The following is a 17147-nucleotide window of genomic DNA, read 5'->3' as shown; positions in this document are numbered from 1 at the left end:
AGGAGATTGTGACCAATTTTTCATTTGTTTGGATACTTAATGGGTGACACTAATCTTGGGTGCCTGGTACCCACATTGAAATTGTGCTGATTGTATAGGACTAATGTGCTGCTGGTTTAAAAGTCTGTGTGATGCATCAACCAAAAAATACACTTACCTTTTAGAAAATACTTAAGGCTGCACTATATGGGTCTCGACAGACATGGATGTAAACTGCAACTCGACTGATTAGGCATACTGTATTTCTAGTTTGATATTTTGATACCAAAATGCTGATGCAGAATCCCTAAGCACACATGTGTCTCTTTACAGGCAGAACTTTCTTCAGCAAGGCAAGAGTGTAGCAGTTCACTGAGATCCACTTGATGTGTTTGGAAATGTCAGTGCAAATTCAGGCATTGCGTCCACTTTATTAACCTTTTCACAGCTAAGGAACAGTTTCTTTTTTTGGGGTGAATATAGCCATTGTCGTGAAAGGGTAGCCTCTAATGTGCTGCCTGCCTCTCCGATTCTTTCCGGTCGCGTCTTTCCCCTCCTTTTCCATGTATTATTCAAGTTGCGACCAAAGAGCTCTGCCGGTTGAGACTGAGTGCTTGTTGACGTCAGCAAACTTATCCAGCAGCTGTAGAGGAGCTGAGGAGGAGGAGGAGGAGGAGAGGGACTGAGACTGCTGGATGTGGAGCTCTGACTGTGGAGCGCCGAGGACCGTGGGCTTTTTTTTTTCTTCGGGACTGTTCGGACTTCTTCTCGCTCCAGTGTAAGTAAAGGCGGTCTCCTTCTTTTCCCTCCCTGTGTGTGAGAGCTGAGATCCCCCCACTGCTGTGTGGAGTTAGCTGTCGAGTTTCCCCACTGCTGGGAACAAGCTTTTGTGTACTGGTGCTCACAGTCGCCCCAGCGATATGTTGTCTGCCACCAAAACTCGAAGTTGACATTGTTTCTGTGGACTATTCAGCATATGTTTCCATGTTGGGTTTGGTCACTAACATATGCTGCACTTGTGTTTCCGTATTAAATAGATCCTGACCTAACGGGAAACTTTGTTGCGCAAGTCCGTGCAAGGTGGACTCCGAGCTAACGTCGAGTTTGCCTCTTTTTCTCCGTCGAAAATCTAATGCTAGTTGTCACTTTGAAGTGAAAACACGGTTAATATCCGCGTGTCATCTCTTAATTTTGACCCTGTTGTTGAGAGTTCGCTTTTTGGGGCAAAAACTGGTGCCGTCATTTGTCTCTGCGGTGACGTTAGAGGTTGTGTCATTGTAGTTAATGATGGAGGTACATGTTGGGACACTATAAGAAATGTCTTCAATCTTACACCGTATCTAAAAATAAACGAGAAAGCACGACTCAGGTTAAGTTGCTGCACCTCAAACACATCTATTCTTAGGCAGAGACACAACATAAAATCTCCTCTAAAGCTCTGAGTTTTGCTTAATTTGTTGTGAGTGTGTATAACCTCCATATGGGTGATGCATAGTGTGTGTGTGTAACGTGGGCAAAGACTTTGGATGCTGAGTGCAACCTTCAAAATGATCCAGGATCTATTAAATGGCATTTACCTTTCATCTCCACCATTATGTGTTTGGGAGATATTAATAACTGAAGTAATGGATACACCCATTACTTTGATGATGGATAAGCATCTGACTGTGTAAGTAGTACTTCTGGTTTCTGTTCCACAGTTCTCATTTCATGGCTGAGGAGTCACCATTTTCTGTGGTTGTGAAATAGAGGTTTGTCGGGAGACTTGTTGAAGTCAGCAATAACCATTGTTTCACAAATGTTCAGTCTCTGGTGTGCCTTTTAACAGGTTGATGGTGTAACATCCACTGAACAAGCTCTTGGTGTTTTGCAGCCACTGGTAGGAGTAATTGAATAGCGGCTCTCCAACTGGCTCACAATGTATGCTGTGAGAATCAGCATGTATTAGCCTTGAGGCTTCTATACAAATTGCAGTTCAGGACAGAGTTTTTTCATGTTCCTAGTACTCTGCCAAGAGTGGAGCAAGGTGGTCACGGAGATCTGATTTCAAGCAGAGTTAAATAAAGGTCATGTAAATTAAATGATAAAGTCTTACTCAGCTGCAACAGCCTTGGCCGCCACCTTGTGTTTTACTGTGTTGGATGAGTTTTGTGCTCAGCACAGATCAGCATATGCCGGCAGTGTGATGTTGTCTTTTGTAAACAAGTCTGCTGTCATTTGTGTTAAAATGCTGTAAATCCTGGTGCATTTCAAATGAAATGTACTGCCTCAGTTATTGTAGAGCTGAACAGTGCCCCAAATCCTAAAATTAGTAATTGCTGGCAATATTCTGTAAAGATCCCCTGCAAAACGCCTGTAACTCACTGCTGTTTTAGAATATGATAAACACCAACAATACAGATTTAGGTTTCCTGGGAGACATTACTGTAAAATGAAATAACAGTTGTACAGGCAGATAGAAAATGAGATGTTCTCAGTTGATTTCAGGTCCCCCAGGATTAGAATTACTGTTAACCCTTTGAATTCTCAGATGTTTTTCTTACAGGCTTTTGGCACAGTCACTACATGTCTTAGGTAGGCATCTCATTTGCTGCCATTTTAAGCCGTCAGTGTCATCATTGGCACTGTATGTGTAATAGCAGATATTTTCTATGAAAATGAGGAAGCCTCAATTTGAAATGATTTTGTTTTTTTGCCTCATGTCCAAAACTTTTCCACACATTGTAAAATGTCTGCATATGAATGGATAGAGTATGTCAGTGTTCAGGGGAGCTTCATTCAAGTGAGCCGATCAAATTGATTGTCGAGCCGGCGTAGACAGTCTGTTAGAGAGAACAACAATGCAAGAAGAGATGTGTGAGAGATGACAGCATGAAGCATGAAGCAACCGGCCCTACTACTTTATGGCTACAGACTGTCTGAGACTGTTTTCCATGGTTATAAGTTGATTTATATTATGTATTACTAATCTGAATCTGCAAAGTAACTAGTAAATAATGTAGCCGTCGTCAAATGCTTCAAATTAAATCCGTTCTGAGCTCCGAAGCTTTGAATGTCCATAAATGGGTTCGAAGGTCAGCCCTAATGTTAGGGCTGTACCGAATACTTTGAAGCTTCATTCATAATGTTGACCTTCAAATTCTTAATTGACATTTGAATCCTGCACAGCTTTTTTTGCATGTCTATTCATTCTCTTTAAACATGATATTCCTGCACAATTGCAGAAAAAAGATAAGGCTGCATTGGTATCATAGTATTTGTTGAATTTGACTCCAGTGGATTGCTTCTGACTTGTGTGATCCAAACATTTCTATAAACTCCAGAGCGCTTTAAAGTCCCAAATTAAAAATTTATTGAAAAAAGATGTAACCGTTTCCAAAACTCACAGCAGGTTTCTAACAAAATATTCTGCTACAGTCCATACTTGGCTGCATTTAGCCTTTCAAAAACAACATTTTCACTGTGGTCAAAAAACGGTTTGCTTTTCCTCTTGCACTGGTATTAATAGGTGGTCTGTCTTACAGCATTATGAACCATAAATTACATTTAGTCATTAAAGAAAGTTGATTTAATATGAAAAGACCATCTTATTTAATCTGACGAAACACTTAATTTTAAGTGAGGAGTTTGTTGGTGGATTTTTTATTCTCTTTTAGAATGATGACATCATGACAACAGACATTCAAAGCTTAATCCTCAATAAGCTTTGAATGTAAAAAAAAATGACATTCAGTGCAGCCTTAAAATATAGTGATGTAGAATGTACAATATTGGCTTTCAAAATGTTGTGAAGTAGCAGTACAGCAGAAAATGGAAATACTCAAGTAAAGTACGAGTATCTCAAGATTGTACGTAAGTAAATTGGTTGAGCAAATGTACTCAGTTACTTTCCACCACTGTAAATGATATGAAAATGTAGGTGGTTGGCGATAGCATGCAATTTAGACATTGCGAGGTATGAGCCATTTTAGTAGTATCCTCTTTGAATTTTAATTTAGTACTGTGAACAAACACCCAAAGCTAGAGAGCATTTTTGTCACTCCTTCTGTTTGTTCTTGTGAAAGGGATATGCTTTGGGTGATGTAATCAGGAAATCTAAGGTTGGCATGGACTGAGCTTTTTATTTGCCTTTATTACTTTACATTTTGGTCACACAGCAACATGGGAAGTCATGGTGATACTTTTATTTTGTATTACGATGTAGTCATAAATGTAAAATCATCAGGATCACGTTTTTGATTCTAATCAGATTTTTTTTTTTTTGCAAATTTAAGGACTTTATCTTCAGTGAACATCAGAGCAAGTACTGTGATTCCAGTATTGCATGTATGACATCTGTGTGTTCTGATCTGATCAAATTATGACCCTGAGATGGACGAGTGTGGGTTTAAAATGCAACAGGTTGAGAGGGTTAAATACATACGTTTAATACAAGCACACATGTGGACAGACTCTGACTGTAAGTTACCTGTAGCAGGACTGCTGCCAGGAAATCTGTTAGTGGAGGTGGTGAGCACAATCAATCACCTGCTGAGCTGAATTATACATATCCTGACACGTCTCATCATCAGTGTAGCTACTAGATGACAGTTTAAAATGTAGCCTCAGTCATTGAACGTGTTGCCTCTGCTGTGTAATGTAGTGCCTGTGCTTAGTTTTCCTGAAGCTTAATATTAATGATAATAATAATAAAAGTAATGATAAAAGTAATGATAAGCCAAATATTTGAGCAGAAAGGAGTAGTCGAGTAATTGATTATTAGATTGGGAAAAAAATGTGCATCTGTTTTGACGTGCTGCCCAACATTCTCTACATTCAGCCTATCGAATTGGATAATTTGCTGATTTTCTTTGTCATCAAGAATTTTAAAGATGTTTAAAGACTATTTTTGGACATTTTATGAATGTTTGTAACGGAATGGTCATAATGGCAAGATGGATGGACAAAATAATCTATAATGAATATTATAGATAACAAATTATGTTATCTATAATATTCATTATAGATTATTGAATATTATAGATAACAAATTATGTTAGTTTGCTACAGACTATCAAAAGTAATGGACGTAGTCACTGTGAAGTCACCCACTGGTTTGTGGACCCCTGTTTGACTCCTGGGTTTTGAATTTTGGCCATTGTCATCCTGAATTTTTAGAGCTAAAAGTGACCATATTTGGACAAAAGGGTGGAGCTATGGAGGAGGGAGGGGTGGATCTGACCCATAGACTGTGGTTATGCTCTCAGACAGCATGTTGCTCAAAGTGGACATGCCCTAAATAAACATAAAACAAGTAATGTTTTGATAAAGTTAAATTATTGTCATAATGAAATAAAGCGGAACCAATGGTACTTTTATTCTAAAGCATGCTGCTCATTTTGGGCCAAAAGTGTTGATGTTATGCTGTGAACTTAAAGTTTCTGATCATGAGTTAGATGTTAGCAGTTAGCAAAAAATGTTAAGGATTTAAAACGGCACCTTTAAACGTGATGATTCTTTTCACAGTGAGCAGGAAACAAAATAACAACTCTACAGTTAATATATTAATAGTATTTGCAAGTGGCACTGGTGCTCAATGGCCACAAAATGTGACTATATGGTCACAGACTGGAGCCCTGCAGGCACAAAAAAGACATGCCTCGCCTGCTCATACTAAAGTTTAGGAGAAAATGGTCTGGATGCGTCGGGGAGTGTATGTGATGTATTATGTTTTTGAGACTTTTTATTTTACTTGTGTCTGTGAGAGAGGTAGAGCCATAGGAGAGAGCAACTGAGAACCGAAACGCTAACGCCACATGCTGGTGGTTTGAACAAAATGATGTGACAATTTATACTTGATCTTCACAATACAGTCATTTTATGCATCACATGTGAAACAAGCTATGACACATCAAGTAGGCTCTTTGTCAATATGTTGCCCAACCCTACTATAGAGACCCAAACATGTTAATTACTGCTGTGAACTTGGACATTTTAGCGTGCAGGTCTATGAGGATTGACTTGCTTTTGAAGCCAGCCTCAAGTGGCCGTTAGAAGAACTGCAGTTTTCAACACCTTCAGTTTTGGTTTCATTTTTCAGCCCTGGAGGTTGCAATCTGGTATAAGCCCTACTAATATTGAAAGTTAATTTTTTTGGACACTTTTAGAGGTGCCCTTTTTTTCAGGCAAGGGACACCACCTCCTTTGTGAAATGCTGCGGGAAATTCCATGTAGCTCACATGCATCTAGGAGACTTGTGTGTTTCTATGAGACAAATGTGACTTGCTCTGTTATGACTTTGCAGGATGTTTGGTTTGCGAGGTAAACAAGGCATTGTACAGTTGTTGCTGTTGACATGGAAGGTTGCATCATCTATGAACAAAGGTGCCTTGGGCAGTGTGCTGAATGTAGACGAATGGGTGTAGTTGGCTTGTTTATATGTATCACACTGACCACAGCCTCTATCTGTGTGTGGTCTTGTCTGTCAGTATGTCTGTGAGACACTTTGATCTTACAAAATGTAGTGATTCTGATTACAATAATACTGATTGATGCCGTCTAAGAAATGACATCTGTGAAATGACTAAATCTCGGCACATTAGATAGTTAGATTTGCATTTAGCTACTGTAATGTTGACAGCACTCATGTTTACTACTCACTGCCTGCCTTCAGAAGGTTCAGCAGATGCTTCATCTATCAGAGCAAGATCACACATTGACGGATAACATCATTACAATCAGCCCGTGCTCCCCATTCCTCACTGTCACCAAAAAACTCTATTACAAGTTCATCTTTCCACCTAGAGCTGTTTGTCGTCAGACTGCTGGAAAGCCTCATCCTCGGTTGGAAACATCAAACAGCTTTTCATCCACTATGACTATTGCAGCTGTTACCTCTGGAATCAAATTTGAGCAGGGAGATTACATGGCTGCTTATTACTGGCTCAATGTTTTTTATGGTCATCATGTCTATGTCAAAAGAAAATCCTTCTTAAGGGCCAAAACCACACCACTGACGGACATAATTGACATTTTTGTCTCTCTGGGCCAAGGTGTTGACTCCTACAAATGTCAAAGTCTTCGTTCTCACCATACCCGTGATTGAATTAATCCCCTCAGCATTTATTTTACATCTCAATTAATCATGGGCTTTTGCAAAAGAGACAGCTGAGGGAGCATTGGGTCTATGCATGTTAGTCCCTGTTTTCCATCCACGTGTCCTGTTTCTTTTGTCCTGCTCTTTCTTGGATGAGACTGGTATTGTTCCATTAAATAGAGGCTCCTTTCTAGCGCTAATGGATATTCTTTTCTGTCCACATGATGTGTCATTCTGGAAGAGTATTAAGATGCACAAGAAGGAAAAATACATTTAATATAGCTGTGGTTCAAGGCACTCTAAAAGGTATATTTTACACCCAGTGCTTTGATGTATGAGCTGGAAATCACACTTTTGTGCCACTTTCTTCAGCATAAATCATTTTAAAGGACCCACATAGCTATCCAAAAAGGTAGTGGTGGTTGAAAAAAAAATGTATAAAACATTACTGGACAGTAGTTTCAATTCTATTTCAATAAAATGTGCAATACAATTGGTGTTGTTAAAAATACTGATTTATTGATACAGATTCTGAATATTTGAAACAGTTGTAATAGTCATTTTTCTCAGTATCAATACACCAGTACCAGCTGTGCTTTCTCTCTATCTCTTATTGTTAATATGTACTACAGTCATTCTGCTGTAGCTCTATAAATGAATCTAAAACTTTTGTATATTGACTTCAAATGTAGTTGGAATTCTTTTGATGCATGGGCCAGAGACTGATCACACTAGACCTGATGTGTAGTGTGTTGGTGGGGATGCATTGATCCAACTTATTCTCTCCTGGTGATGATAAATATACTGGATGATATCTGATGATACCAAGTGCTGAACCTTCCTTATACCACCTTAGGTGGAACGCATTGGTATAATTTTTATATAAGGTAACACTGGCACCGAAGACACAGTTGGCAGCCCAATATCACTGAATAAATGAACAGTAACCGATAGCAGACACACTGAATTTTAAAATCCAAAGACACTGTGTTTGGTCATGTTGCTGCCAAAACCTGATCCTCTTAAGAAAGTCACTATCAGGACTGATCCCAATCCAGCATGTAAGATCGGTACATCCCTGTCTATTAAGTTTTGAGTCAATCATCATTGAATTAATTTGCAACTTTTTTTGATAATTGACAGAAATGCCAAGCATTCACTTAATCAAGCTTTTAGATTCTAAGTTGCTGCTTTACTTTCTTTATGCAACAATTTTGGGCCATGGGTTGGACAAAAGAAGCAATTTTAGGATGTCATCTGGGGCTTAAACAAATTGTGACTGTGTGATTTTTCACAATTTCTGACATTTTACAAACCGAATAAAGTAAACTGTTAGCATAGAACTCAGTATAGTTTGGTGTAGGGTTGAGTCAGTATGGTTGTTGAGATGGGTTGCTTTCCAGATCAGAATTGACCAGTCAATATGTAGTGGACACAATTGTGTTGGACAAAGTGCAGCCCATGGAGGGCAATGACATCTCTACCTAAGTAAGTAACATTACTTCTGTAATTCTTTAAAAACTATCTGGAATCACACTGTTGCCTTTTGAGTGGAGAGAGAGAGGTTTGTAAAGGTTGATGAGAGAATCATGTCCACTAACAGAAAAAAAGGACTACATAAAAACCTGCCTATACCTGAAAACAAAGACAAAATGAAATATACCTGTATTATGGACATGTTCTTGCCTGGACACAGTGTTAACTGCAGTTGGACCTGCTCCCTTAAAAGGCCGAATGAGTCAAGGGTAAATAAATCTGCCCAATAAGTGAATGCAACAAGGTGCTGGCCCTAATGAAAACTTTCAGCGTGATAAATGAACCATATTATTGGCCTTGCTCCTTGGATGCCACATTACAACCCAGAATGGAAATAGCTTTTCTGTAAAATACTTCCTCTAGTTGTGCCTTAAGGTGTGTATAGATCAGCATTTACTTCCTCTGTCTGTTTGACAACCTGCCACGCAATACTTCTTCTCCCAAGACTGTGATATGTTTTTAGTGTTATGATCCGATAAATCTTACACACAAACACACAGGATGAGTGTATTGCTTTTTTCACAGTGCCTGCTGTGCAATACAAAGCCTCGGTCTCTTAGGTAGCGCTTTGAAAGGTCAGCTGTAAATATGGTCAAAGTTGAAATACGCTGGGTGGCAAACTGAATTGCCAAGGGTAGTGCTGACACAAAGGTAGGCAGCAGCACTAGCTATGCCATGGGAAACAATAGGTCAGTCAGTGCAGATGTTTCAGAGCCTCCACACAGTATACTTTATAAAGAATATAATTTGAGTGTTGTGTCCACAGCTTTAAACAAAACTTTTAATTTTGCACATTGAGTTTTTGAAATCATATTCTCAGAGTGGTCTCCTAATCAAGTACTGATGCACAGTTATGTTAAATTAAGCTTGGCATGTAATCTATGAACCATTATTAAACACACTGCATGCAGCCTTAGAGTACTAATATTTTTATGTAAGATATGGGTCTACAAAAACATACAAGCCATTTGATTTGTAAGATGTTTGAACATGGCCTCTGTGTAAGCGTGGCTTGTTGTCAGTCCTGTGGGATTTTACTATAATAATATTTATGAACTGTGCTCAGTCACACAAGAAATCACTTTCCATAGATTTTGTTGTTGTTCTCTAAGAGTGCAGGCAAAAGGCTGGTAAACATTGTCATGCTGAAGCCTTGCAACAAAAACTAGACACAGCATCCAAACCCATTACATGCAGGCTTGGGTTCAATCTTGTCATCCTCCATTTACAAGGTGAAACATACATGTCAAATATACAACAATGCCATAAGGAATAAACCTCACTGAGGCAGAACAACAGTGATGTTGCCTGCGGTTTTCATCATTTGCATAGTGCTCCTGCATGCAGTTTTAATTTCACTTGTAACATATGAGCTAATGTTGTTGAGAGCCTGGCCAATTTATTGGACAGCCTGAAAAAAATATGAAACAAAACAAATATATGATTATGAAACACTTATATAACAATAGTGGTATAAGCCTCAAAAACATAGTGACAATCAGGCTCTGTTGCCGGTATGTACACAATAATTCACTATATTTGGAATGTTTGTGACAAGGAATTACAGTAGTTCACTCTGACAAAACTGTTAAATAATGTATGCAATTTTTAGATTTTTTGTAATTTTGGTATTGTCACTATTTTTTATTGTGTCTGTTTTTTCTTATAACTTTTTAGGGTTGGGTCGGTATGAGGGAAAAAAAACGGTCCGGTTTTTGTGAAAAACCGCATCAAGTCGGTAATACCGGATTTTCGCCACTGGGGGCGCAATTGACTCATTTAAAATAAAAAAACGACCATAGGACAACAGAGTGACAGTAACGCGTTGTTTCTTTTATTCCTTACAAATATATTTGCAGGTTTAGCTTACTCAATCAGTGCAAACAAGGGTTGCCTCCTTCGTCTGGCTCAAAGCCGAAGTGTTGCCATAGTGGCGCATTCTTTGATTTCTTCGAGACTAAATTGTCCGCCGTTATCGTCTCCTCGTCACTGTTAAACAAACTCCACGATACAGTAAAGGCCTTGGCGCATGCGCACTCGCACCCCCTAGCTCAGTCCCCACCCCACCCCCAACCCCCTCTCTCACCTGCTTGCTGTGCGCTTGGCGAAGAGGCAGACACAGGTACTCACAGACTCGGGCGTACTGTAAGCGGAGTGGACTCCGCGAGGAATGTCTGCAGTCATTTGGGCTTCCATAGTCGAGCGCACTTCTGCGTTGTAGTTTCCTGTAAAAATGTCCGTGAAAAATCCCCACGATGTGAAAAATACGTGCTGAGCAGTCTTTTGTATGACACTGGTGCACGGAGCAGAGTCCGCGCGGTCGTAAAATCTGAGCTTTGCACGCACAGGGCTTGCGGACGTCCGCTTTTAGTCTTCGTATGTTGTAAAATGACATATGCGGTCCGGTCGGTCTCAAAAAAAAAAAAAAAACGGTCCAAGACAGAGTACCGAACCAAATTGGTATTACCGAGAACCGACCCAACCTTATAACTTTGCATTCATTTTGGAAAATTGTAAACCAAAATAAGTTACCACTATATGCCATACACACTTGAAGTGCAGATAGTATTTCAAATACAACTTGTTTATTTAAATTAATTATTTGTTATTTAGGATTAATCTATCATTAATTCAACTTCAATTAACCATTACTCAAAAAATAACGATAAATGCCATAATTTATAAAACTGTTTGACAATCTGCCTGTAAACAAAGTAATGAAATAACATATTTTTGGCCAGCAGACTAATGATGTGTGATGCTACTTCAACTGGAGAAATAATAAACAATGATTAGAATTTAAAATGAAATTACATATATATTGGTCAACTGACCATTTATTAATTTGCACTACAGTGTTTTTAGTATTTGCTGACTATTTTCTCCATTAATCCTTTGGTAAATAAATTGTCATATGGAAAACAAATAGAACAAAAATGACTTTTCAGATTGCTTCCTTTTTCCTACCAACAATCCAACACCCCAACATAATCAGGTTTGAAAAATAAAAAACAGAAACGCAGCGGATCCTCACACTTAAGAAAACAAGCTAAAGAATGTTTTACTATTGATGTGTGGGTCAACCCACAACCCTCTGTCCTGCTGGTTGAGCCTGCAGGTAGAGGGGGTTTGGGTGGACGGGTCAATGAATGACAAGGCAGCATACCCAGTAAGTTATTAACAACTTCCAGAAATATTGTGCAGTCATCCACCATCTCTTACTCTTCTTCTCTCTCTCTCTCTCTCTTCCTCTATATATACTATATGCATACACACACAAGCACACAAGCCATCTTAAAAAACATAGGTGCTGTGCTCAGGGTTGTGGTTATTCGTTAATTTAACAAACAATAACAAACACAAACGGGAAACACATTTTATATTGTGATATTTACTGGATATAACATTCAATATAACCAACAGCAAGTAGGTTGCTACGATGGTCATTTATTAGAAACTTTCGGCTCCCTGGTGATCTCCCTCCAGCCAGCTTCCACCTTAGGTTTTTGTGGTGATATGAAAAGGTGTCATCTAGATAATGCTATTTATTTCAACCTAACAAATCAGCTGTTCCTCATCCACTGCAGTGCTTTCAATGCGAGCAACAGAAATAAATAGAAACAGGCCTTCCGACAAAAGTTCAGCTCAAAACAGCATGCTGTGCAGTGCTGCATTGCTGCATTGTTAGCAGCTAGTTAAGACATTCCAATAGCTGTAGCAGTATGACCCTCCTTGTCTCAGTCCACAGTCCTGACAAATGTGCTACTGTAGTGCATAACATGCCCAGTTTGCAGGGTGGGATTGGTTGGTTAATTAACACATATTTTACAGGTGCAGTTTGGTATTCAAAACAGGTGCGCATGTTTAAAAAATACTCTTTAAGTGTTGCCCACATGTCACTTGACAGTAATTTGCAGCAATATGTGAGTTATACAAAGTTCTCTTTAAAGTACTTGAGTCAGTGTCATTAGCCTCTAAGCAGAGCCCTTTGAACATTAGCTGCTAAGGCAGACAAGAAAAGGTGAGCGAATGCAAAAGGTACGTTTGTATTCATAGCCATCTGTTGCCCATTGACATTTGGAGGAAATGTCTTTCACTGTCTCTGGGATGGGTCAGATTGATCTTGTAAGTAAATCACAACTGAGACAAGGGAAGACGATAACAGAGGAAAATGAGCGGGGGAGCTGATGAGAAGAAAGCTCCCATCAGACTCATTACATTATTGCTTTCACACTGTGACTCAAGACTTGCTCTGATTTGAGGCAAATCACAACCGCTGATTTGATTTAATATGGTCTACATCTTTGGCTCTGTGTGTAGCGTTGCATGCTGGGTGCTGTTTCTGTCTCACTATGTAACACTGTCTTGCCCTTTTGTCTGAATTCAGTGTTTAGCAATTTGTAAGATGCCCTGAAAACTGAAATTAGTCACACATTTGCAGACGTTTAGCTGTTTGTTTTAATCTCATAGTGTGTCATTTCACAGTCTATTTTAAGAATGGTTGCCTTTGTTAACGCAGTGCAATGTTTATGTTTAGCAAGAAAAAAACCTGTGACTTGTGCATGTTTTTGTGTCATTGAAGGGTGGGTCACAGCTGAATGTCAATGAGGACTGCTTGGCATAGTTTAGGCAGGGATAAGGTTATACATTTTGATTAATGAAAGTCTCCCTGCAATGTAATTTCCTGATGAATATGGCTTCTGCCTTTGTGAGAGATAAACTAATGGGATGAGAAACATGGCTTCTCACAATTAGCGCCCATCGCCATCAAAATTTTATAGTGATGGTAACTTTTGCGAGACACAGCAGATGTGGACTGAATGCTAAATTGGTTTGTGATTTGAATGTTTTGCATCATTCCTCACACCTTTGTCCTTATCTTGACAGCGTGCTCCTAGACATTATGGGAGATGACCTTTAATTTGTTGTGGAAATCCAAGTTGTTAAGTTCCTCTTATCTGTCTGTTGGTGGTCAAAAAGATTCACATCCACAGGGTGATGCATATTGTTGGCTTAGGGGTACATTTGTATTCCTGCAGCTCAGTGCCTGATCACGACCCTGTGGCAGCTTATCTGAGTCATGGCTTACAGTACCTATACTGTAGTGCAGACTAAGCTTTCCCCTTAGAAAAGAAAGTCTAACTGCACTCTTTCATTCCTTAAACATTTATCAAAAACACTTGCTACTGGCTAAAAGCAAGTCATTGAAGCCTATTCAAATGAAAGGGCTGCCCAAAGACAACTATTAGACATACAATGCTAAGTAAAGATCTCTTAACCCCACTTTATTGTCTTTCCCTAGTTCTCAGCATAAGTGCTTAAAGTGGAAAACAATAAGCGCAGGTACTCCCATTATTCATGTTTGTATTGGGAGGGGCATTGTTAACCTGACACACTCATAAGTCGTTGCATGTGTTGCTTCACTAGTGGCAGGTGAAGGACACAAACCGATGACTTTAAAAAGCCGGTCTGCTCATCACTAGTGGTGGTGGTTTTGCTGATGCTAACATTACATTGTCGCTACGAGTGTTACTACAGCTGCGTTAGCTTGCTGCTCCTGCCTGCATGTAGTAACAAAGGATTTGACTTTTAAAGCTCTGTTGTATCATCTTCTGACTCTGTTCTTGTTGTGCTGCCCTTAATTCTGCTCTTTTTGTTCATAATTGACCTATGGCTAAGCCACGCCCCCCTCCACTACGAACGTTAGCTTAACTAGAGCCCTTTGGACAACAGCTAACGATGTACGATCACCAAAGTACAAAACTAGAACAAAACAGGTTAATGAACTCCCAGCAAACAAGGTGACATGATGAACAATGCAGCTAGAAGCTAACATTAGCTAGAGATGTATAAGATAACTTTATATTTCTTTCCAGCAAAGTGACAATATGTTGCCTCAAACACAATGTTGACTTACCTTAAAACAGATGTAGACATCATTGTTAATCTTATTCACGTTGAGTTGATGTTGTGGTCTAACGTTACCACACAACTTTATCCAAAGGAGACACTTTTCTCGGTTGACATGTGGTTTAGGAAAGGGGAAAAAAAACACCTCGTCGCCCAGCCTCTCAGGATACCTTGTGTCGGAGTTGCATGTACCCCATGCACACCGTTTGACCATTTTTAAACTTCAAATCACCGAAAAAGCTCATAAAACTGAACAAAACTAACTTTCTGTAACGCATTTCAATGAACATCCAGGCAGAATATGTCCGAGTGTATGGGAATGGCTATACGCACTGTGATTGGCTCATCGGGTTTGAGGACAGGGCTTAGCCATAGGTCAATTGTACTTTTTTCCTTCTTAAATGTTCGTGACAGTGCTATATTTCGTGTTACCACCTTGGGTCTTGGGAAACGACATTTCATTTCCATATATGTGGAAATGACAAACACACAAACTTGAACCTGAACTTGGAGCTAGGCCAACATTAATATAATGTAATGTTACTCAGACTAGCAGCCGACCAGCCGCCAACAGAGAAAAGCAGGCAGGCAAGAACAAGATGAGGTGAGCATCACATAGTGTTCCCTCGGAATAGCCTAAGTCATAGCCCCAGTGCCTCCTGGGTTTATTTAGGGCCTTTAGGAATCGCTCACAGAATCTGATATGGAGAGGGCAGAAAAGAGTACTGGCAGCTTGTGATAAGTGTTGGCACAGAGGAAAAAGGACACCAAAGACTAAAATGTATAATACTGTGTACCAGTGAGTGCTGGCCCACTTCAAGCACTACTCAGCATACATATGGAGGCAGACTATTCCATCAAAGGACAAAAGCTTACACTGCAACAAGAATACAATACATATGGAAATTATACTAGTCAATCATCCACTCAACTGGATGGAGTTAGCATAGGAGATGACCCCAAGGATGAAAAGAGTACTAGGGTCCTACTCTTGTAAAAGTTCTGTTACATTCCTCAAGTATTCCAATATTACTATCAGCTATAACTACCCATGTTAAAAAACCATTTAATCCCCTAATTAATCAAGTACAAGCAAAACTCCAAAGCTTGCGCTACATCACCATCCAGCGGGAGCATAATTAATCCAGTGTGGCGTGGTTTATTCTGGTAGTTATAGGTTTTCTATTTCTTGAGCGGCAAGCAAATACAACAGTCCTTTTTCTTGACCTTCTCTGATCATGTAGCATCATTTTCAAAAGTATTTGTGTCTCTCTGCTTTCATGAAAAAAGACCTTTCCCAGCAGTGAAATATTTCTTTAAGTGTCTACAGTACCACTTTTGTGTCTGTGGTTTGGTCAGCTTCGAACTCTCAGGGTCAAATGCATAAAAATTGGAAATATGCATACACATTTTGCGGCACATACGCATAGTTGTGTTTCTTAGATCTCAGTAATTGCGGAACACGGTGACATGCACAAGCCTCATTTCCTCATTAATAAATACCAGTATCTTTGTGGGAAATGGTGTGTGCATGTTTGTTGTGTGTACATATCATTTGTATGGTGATCTGGTCCCTGGTTGATGTTAGTGATCTACATCAAAACAGGTGAACATATTCACATATTTTAACAGATTTACATATCAAAATACAAGATATGAATACAAAAGCAGATGCTGGCACAGTGAACTGGTTGTAAGTGACAGGTGCATAATGCATTTATGCAAACATTACACTGTGACATTTCTGTTTTATGGAGGAGCACTTGGGCACACGTCCTGGGTATCGCAACCATGTAGAAATTTGGCACAACAGGCCCTTCTATGTGCTGCCCCGTATCTCTTGTTCAGTCACATTACTGAAAAGCATAGTGCAGAGGAAGGCATCATCAGATATCTGTGTTTCATCATGCCATCGCAGATTGTGTCGAGCATTTATGGAGCTGACAAACCGCATTTAGAGCTGACGGCTCTGAGTAAATCAGACAGAGAGACAGACTAACACTGTCTGCATTGGTGTTCCAATTTGGCTGAGGCTTTATAGCACGTCTTCTTGATCCAGTGCAAAGAAATCATTGGCATACGTCTGTCCAAGGCGTCCCCAGTTAATTCAAGAAGTCAGTCGTTGTGGGCGAAAACAGAGCTCTTTTTATGGCTCTTTTATTTCTCGATGAGTACCATTAATTTCAAGGGGCAGGCCTCAGTGCTTTGCAGCTGGTGTTTTTTTATCCGCTTGAGACAACATGACTGCATTATCCTCCTTCTGGTAATGAATTGGCAGGAGTTATGTGTGTTTTATTGATATTGTTTAGCACTTTAGTTGGGAGGCTGATTTCTCTGTTCCTTCTCCGAGTATACTGCATATCTCATCCTTGCAGGCCTGAATGGCTATTTATGTGTTGTAGATGTTTTGCCAAGGCTGCAGTCTGGAGTAAATACTTATCCCTCTCAAGTACATTATTTATTTTCTTCTACACTATCAGCCTGGAAGCTTCCTCCATAAAGATCATTCACATTAAAACTAATTAGATTTATTTGGGCTCATTACAATGCTGCCTGCTCGTGCAAACACAGTCAGGATTTCAGTGTTGTTTTGTTGTCTGTGCTCTAAGTTGACTACAGCATAAACCCTCTTTATCACTTTGACGTA

General features: G+C 39.5%; 1 protein-coding gene across 5 annotated transcripts in view; it reads left to right on the top strand.

Annotated features, from left to right (window-relative positions):
• The first annotated feature begins 574 nt into the window (after positions 1-574).
• The window catches only part of gulp1a (GULP PTB domain containing engulfment adaptor 1a), a 125210-nt gene continuing 108637 nt past the window's right edge, over positions 575-17147 (top strand). The window contains exon 1 of one of the 5 annotated variants that reach the window (XM_078174352.1): positions 575-757. The gene's annotated coding sequence lies outside the window, so the exon portion shown is untranslated. The remainder of the gene's footprint in view (positions 758-17147) is intronic. The other 4 variants (XM_033617580.2, XM_033617577.2, XM_078174354.1 and 1 more) reach the window with 4 other exon arrangements.

This window comes from Epinephelus lanceolatus, chromosome 14 (genome assembly GCF_041903045.1).
Source record: "Epinephelus lanceolatus isolate andai-2023 chromosome 14, ASM4190304v1, whole genome shotgun sequence".
Lineage (NCBI taxonomy): Eukaryota > Metazoa > Chordata > Actinopteri > Perciformes > Serranidae > Epinephelus > Epinephelus lanceolatus.
Note: the sequence above shows the minus strand (reverse complement) of the source record. Positions and strands in the feature narration are given on the sequence as shown.